The sequence below is a fragment of the Alligator sinensis genome, unplaced genomic scaffold (assembly GCF_000455745.1).
Source record: "Alligator sinensis unplaced genomic scaffold, ASM45574v1 scaffold7_1, whole genome shotgun sequence".
In the NCBI taxonomy this organism is placed as follows: domain Eukaryota; kingdom Metazoa; phylum Chordata; order Crocodylia; family Alligatoridae; genus Alligator; species Alligator sinensis.
Window position 1 is genome coordinate 1,870,340 of NW_005841843.1, and position 7,126 is coordinate 1,877,465.

Consider the following 7,126-nt stretch of genomic DNA (forward strand, 5'->3'; position numbering starts at 1 on the left):
CAGTGTGGGCGGCGATCTATTGTCTTGCTAGCCGTACAAAAGGCTTGGGTGGTTTCCGCCCAAGTTGGAGAGAAAGACAGAGAGAGAGACGGATCTCTAAGCGCTGTGGGTCCTTTCAAACCCAGCACGTCTTTCTTAAGAAGGCGATAGAGGCTCTAATTGCTGAACCCCCGGAGCCTAGCAAACTCCGAGGCACCACTCACCGACGGCCTCTAGCCTCTCCCCGTCACCGATCACAGTACAGACGAATCCCTACCCTAGAACCCAGTTAATGAAACCACGGAGTCTGAACCACTCCGAGGATCCTGGGAACCGAGTTTTAGAGTCCTCCAATGAGGATTGAAGCGGAGCTGTACCTGGAAACTGTCCAGCCTGCACCGTGACGATCTCCGGTGTAAGTAAATAATCTTTTCAATCAACCATTACGCCTCCGTGACTGATTCTAGCTCGAGCGTACTACTCCACCCCGCGGCTTTTCTCCGGCCCCATGTGCCCAGGCTGCCGGCCACAGCCCACGTGCACACAGATGGGCCCGGCTCGCACCCGGCGAGGACGGGACCAGGAGGCGGCCCGCACATGAACCTGCTCCCTGGCCTTGACCCCTATCCCTCAGACCCTGGCTCTGCTTCCGGGCCAGTTGAGACCTCCACCAACTCTAAAGTCTCAATCCCTAAACCACCGATCTTGCTTACCCCCACTCGGATGCTACTGAGGAGCCTGACTACAGCCCTTCTGCTCAGGAGCTTTTCTCTTTGTGGTTCCCCAGGCCAGACTGCCTGCCCAGCTCAGGCCCTGGGCTTATGAAGTGCAAGCTTAGCCCCCTTCTGGGTTATGTGGCTCCTGATCTGCCTCCTGCAACACCTACAGTCTGCTTTCTCTGCAGCCTTTCTGCTCTTAAAATAATAGGAGCACCAAGCCTCATTCTGATTTTTACCCCAGAAAGCACTCAGTGGAATATCCCTTCTTCTCTGCATTCCTTCACTGCCCCCGCATGCGCACACACTTTATCCTCTAGGCCTGAGCTTGTCTCTGTCTTGGACATTTGCCAGGCTTACTTTGTTGACACTTTTCTGTGCTAGACAAGGCATTTTGTTGTATTTTGGTATGGATTTCCTCCCAGGTTGGCTAGGTACAGACATTCAAAAAGCCCAAGGTGGAATGGATCTAAGCTGCACAGTTTTCTGTAAGTGGCGTAATTTAGATCGGTAGTAAGCAGAACATATATTCACACTTTAGTGGGAGTGCAAATCTTAGACTGGGTTCTGTCATTGTTAAACCAGTTTGCATGTGCTAAACTTCTCTTCTGTTATAGGTTCCAATCACTTATGCTGGTAAAAGGGAAATGTCTGTACCTGGCCATGATGTTGTTTTTTGGGTCTGGTGCTTGGCCTTTTTGGGTGTACCCCAATGAGCATGCATGTGCAGGGGGTGTGCATCTCCCACAGGACAAATGGCAGCAGCACATTTATGCTGCTGCTTTTTATCCCTGAGCTCTGGTGTGCAGCAAAGTGACGCAGATGGGGTAGAGGAGACTGGGGCCAGCACCTGGGGTCCTGTTATGAAGGACCCCAGGTGCTGTAGCAGTGCAGGCAGTAGCAGGGCTGAACCCGCCACTTGGAGCCTAGCCAGCAGGCAGAACATGGCTGTAGCTGGGAAGGCTCCCCTTTTGGTGGTGCATGTTGATGCCACGTGTGCCACACTGCTTTTTTCAGAGGCTAATTTTTTTTTTTTTTATCTCCTAGTGTGAATCCCCTCTCCCCCACATCACACAGCAAAATAGCAGTAATGGTGAATGGGTGCCCATATACTGCATGTAGCTGGTGATGCCTCAAACTGTTTTGAGGTGCTGCAAACTGCACGTTTGTGCTTGTCAGGATGCACCCTTTGATTGTATCTTCTCTCTGCACTGGAAAACTCAGCTGATGGTCCTGTATTAGGGACTCTATTTTCCTCAAGGGAACTTCCTCAAGCATACACTTTTACAATTCTTGCCTTTAATTTGTTGTTTGTTTGTTTGTTTTTTATTTTCTCCTTGACAATTCGTCCTGTAAAAAAGTCAGGCAGACCATTTCTGTAAGTCTCTCACTGCTCCCCTTTTGTTTGCAGAATGATTTAGCCAGAAAACTGCCTCTTCTCCAGCCTGTCTCTTTAAGCCCTACTCTAGAGCACCTCATGGATCCTTTACCCTCAACCACTCAGTCTACTTCTCTGTCAGACTCAACCACTTACTACTTCACTTTCCTTTAATTAGTCAGTCCTGAGGCCTCTGCCTCTATTTTGCTGCTCACATATTCCCCCTCTTCCCCCTCGCATCCTGTTTCTAGTTTCTGTTTTTCATGCATATGTCATTTGTTAGGGGTACTTCTGTGGCATTTAAATAGCTACTGAAGTTTACTAAGAGCTCCAGAGTATTGATCAATCATTTTTGAAGGTGGGTGTGGTGCATCTACTAAATTTTGATAGGCATCACATAACAAAATGGTTAACTGTATATCATGGGTGTGCATACTGCTTTACATTCCCTAGATTAATGGGTTCTAGAGTGATAGGAGGCTCAGTTGCATTTATAATGGCTAGCTGTGGCATAGGCTTTTCTCTGTACTGGTATGTCTGAGCAGCTGTCCTTCTCTGCCAATCATTATACCTGCTTCCATCTCCAGGCTGATAACTAGAGCTTTTTGCAGGAGGCAGGTGTCAAGTTCCATGAACAGGCGTTCCTGCAGCTGGGTGCTGTTTGTCATTGTAATGAGTTGGCTCCTTACCATCTCATCTCAGAGTGCCCTTAATGTGCTCATAACCACAAGTTCCCATATTGCAGCCACAGACTGATTTATGGGTTCCTGTCTCTCTGACCACACTGCTGAAACTTAGTCTGTTCTGCTAATGCATTTGAAATGGGTCTGATGTGTTTTTTACAGTGCTTGCATGGTCTTTGTATATAAGGTGGCAAAATACACTGGCCTTATGCCCCCAATGAATAAAAAAGCAATGCTTACATCCATCTGTTCTTACATCAGGTCACCTGCTGGGGGGGGAGGGAGGTAAACTTTCTAGCAAGTCCATGACACAAATATAATTCCTGAAAGCTGTTGAAAAGAAGTTACTCACATGTATACATTTGCCTTCCTCTCTGCCAAATGTTTCTCTGTAAATAAGCAAGGAGATAGGAACTTGAACAGTAAGCTGTTTACCCAAGTCTGCAGTATAAATAGCTGGTATGTACATCACTTAACTTCCTCATTTCCTCTGACCTTCATCCTTAGGACCCTGTTCTGCAAAAAAAAAAAAAAAAAGAGGGCCTTTTGTCAAATAGTGGGGGCTCAGTGATGTGTTTATGGGAGTGGTTGGCAGATGGTTATTTTTCAGCGTTAGGTGAATTCAAGTATGTGGACCTCAAAACATGATATGCTTTTCTTTCTGGATTTTTACAAAAATACTGGAGAGTGTGCTGATGTCTACACTGCTCAGTATGGTGCTAGGGCAGGGGTGGGCATTATTTAGGCTAAAGGGTAGCTTAACAGCTCCCCAAAACTTGTTGAGGGCTGCAAGGGCAGCCCTGCCCCTTGACAGGTGTCCCACCCCTTAATCTCCATCCTGGGGACTGAAAATCCCAGCACCTAACACCTGACATTTGCCACCAGAAGTCCCTCCTCTTGCCTTAGAAGTATTCCTTTTGGGGAGGTGAGGGGTTCCATCTTTGAACCAGAAGAAAAAAAATCATATACTAAACACTAAAACATCTACTATAACTTTAATTTTATTTCAAAAAATTATTTTTGTCCCAATTTGTGTGTTTGCATAGTGTATAGAGGCAACTGCATAACAGCTCAAAATACAGTCTTATCCTTGTATATTATGTGGGGTGGGGAGGAGGGTGTGGGTGTTAGGAGTTCTGGGTGGTGTGGTTGGGGGGGCTGTGGAGGAGGGTATGGTGGGGCTGGTGGGTGTGTGTGGAGGAGGGGTACTCAGAGTATATAAGTCCCTGCAGTCTAGCAAGACCAGCCCTGCCTGGCCCTCTAGTGCTCAGCTCTCCATGCTTCTGCTCCAGTTGCAGGTGGCAGCAGGGTGCCCCATAGCACTAGTGTCTGAGACCCTAGCTGTACATGGTGGCAGTGTGCGGGGCCAGCCCAGACCCATACTGTGCAGTTCCCCATGCTCCCAGTTCCCTCTCCCCCAACAGGAGTCCCTGCCCCAGCGTGGTGGGGCTATTACCTGTATTTCTACTTTCCCAGCCTTCCCTCCCTGGGAGACAGCCACGGGGCAGCCAGGCACAAGGCTCTGCCAGGCAGCAGCAGCTTGTCTCTAGTGCCCTCTGGCTCAGGGCTGGGGGCAAATCAGGCCAAACTGGGGTGGGGGATGGTTGGCTAGAGATGCCAGCTTCCAGAGCACCAGCTGACAGCTAGGGCCCCTGATAACCCTTATGGCCCACGGGGCTCTTCCATAAGCCAAATTTTGCCTGCCCCTGTGCTAGGGAATGTCCAGTATAGATTCCTGCTACCTCGCTAAACACAATAACATAGTCATCTTAGTGTAATATTTGGGAGTACACAAAGAAGCTTTGTCTTAGGACATAAGATGGCTGCATTACTTTCATTTTGGGAGGGAGCAAGTGCACTGCAGTGCAGTAAGGGTGCCTATACATGTGATGATTTTTGCCATTTCAAGTATTCTAAAGCCATCACTGAATATACACGGGTGACTAGAATGTTTTGTAAATGGCAGAAGTCACCTTACTTAAACCTCATTGTATATGTTTTTAAATGTAAGATGAACTGTGATAGTACATCTCAGCTAACTAGTTTGCCTTTTTATTGAATGTGCATTTAACTGGGACTTTTCAAAGGCTACTCTGCAGCCTCCAACTGTATTGTGAGTATCCAGGACTCCCTGCCTCCTACTCTACAGAACTACAGCAAGGCATGAAACTTGCACCAAAGGGAAGAACAGTGATTATTAGGTTGTAAGGTGCTGAACCTACAGTGCTTTAAGTAAAGTGCAAGCTACAGAAGTTTTGGAAATGTCTGCCCTGAGCGTATATAGGCACCCAAAGTCCTTCCCTGATGCTAAGGTGTGTTAGACAAGCTCTTTGGGTGTGTTAAGCAAAATAGCCTCCTTTTCTTTTTGTCTCCAAAACAGTATCTGAAATGCTTTTTGTGATTTCAGTCTATGTGGAAATGACCCTGTTCCTAATGAAAGGGTGCATTGCAAATAGAAAACTTACTGGAAGAACTGAAAATATTTATGTTTTACAAGAAAAAGTACCTTCCATTTTCTATAATTCCACAACATAATTTTATTGTGTTGGGTATGAAATCAGTTCAAATTTATTAAACTAAGAATTTTGTTGAATTCGATCACAATTTTTCTTTTTTTTCACCAGCTATTCCCTTAACCTGAAGAGGTCAAGGTTCCCTTTGGCAAAAGTATGAAAGAAGAATGTTTTTGTATACAAGTGCAAAAACCTTGCACAGATATTGTTATGGGAAGCAGTGGTGGGAGGCAGCTGAACTACAACTCCCAGACTGATGTATTTGGAGTTATGGACAAAAACTTAATTTTGGGGCTATTTCTCAACAAAACAAAATTCTGTGGAAAGTGGACATTGTTTTAACAACGCACAAAGCAAAAAATGTAGTCAAAGTTTCCACTGGGAAAAAATATGTATCCAGAAACATTTCAATTAAACCTATTCTCCAAATGGTAGGTACTTTTGTGTGGAAGAAGCCTAACTACAAAGCCATCACCTATTTCTCCACATATGCAGCTCCTCCTTTTATAGTCACTCTTTTTTCCTATTTTCCTTTATTATAGTTCATAATCTATATCCATAGTGGAAAAATGTCTTGGATTAAAACAGTTTTAGATCAAAATTGAACACCAGGAAAGGTGAAAAATTTAACAAAATTGTAAGTTTTTTGGCCTCCTAAAATATTCCAGTTTGGATGCATTTCCTCATTGGCTCAGGGGAGTTGTGGATTAGTTGCCATGTGTTTCTGTTTTCATTTCTGGGCCAGGGTCCACAGCTGAATTTGATCTCCTGAGATGGATTACAGCCATAGTCAAACCATGACGCATTATCTCCCAGTCAACCAAAGGAATGACTGTGGTGAGGACATAGTCCAATGATCAGTCAGTTGAAACTGTATGGGAGTTTGTGGCTATGAGCACATTGAGGGCATTTTAAGATGAGATTGTAAAGACCCTGACCTATGAAAAAATAGGATGATGAGAACACCAAAGCATGTTTCCGATGAGGTATGGTATTAGTACTTCTAAATTGAAATATTTCTGTTTTCAGTCAAAATATTTGCTTGGTTTGGTTTGGGGTTTTTTTTTAGTCTAAAAGCCAACTTCTTTTTTTCTCTAGGAAGAATACTGTTTTCCTGCTGGAGGGCCATGCTCTTTCAAAATGCAATCACTTCTCCCTTTTATAACAGAACAATGTATCTATCCAACTTGGAATAAGAAAAAGGAATGAAGAGAGGTTTGGTTTTGGCCAGCTACCCTAGATTGTTTCTTTTCATGTAAACGCAGAAGGAACTCAGAGTTGGCTTTTAACTAGACCTTTCACAAATGACAATATGCTGTCATTCTTTCTCTACAGCTTTGTGTAGTCTATAAAGTGCGTCTCAACATGCAGTCCTTATTGCCAATTCATAGACAGTTAACTGAAAAATATTTCACTAGGCATCATTTTAGGGTTGCAGGAGAGAGGAGAAATGATCTAATGTGCTATTAGAAATAGTAAATCTTGAAAAAGAGAAGTTTAAGCAATTTTAATTGACTTTCATATAGTAGCTAGCAACAACTTGGGGATCATTGCTATCATGGACCTGTCAGCCAGCATGCCCAGAAACCCCAAGTTTTCTCCCTGTTACCCTGCTGCTCATCTCAAGGAACAGACTAGGGTTTGGTGCTGGGACAACTCCTCATCCACCGCAAGCTTCAGCAAAACCTGCTCTTATACCAGACTGCACAGCTGCAGCAGGTAAATCTTTGCCAGCTTGAGGTTGATGGGGGGAGGGGAGGGTGTCTTCCCTTGGTCATAAAAAAAAAAAAAAATAAATTATGGGTCCTGCTCTCCATAGAAGAGAGATACCTGGAATATCAGTTGCTGTGAGCTCAC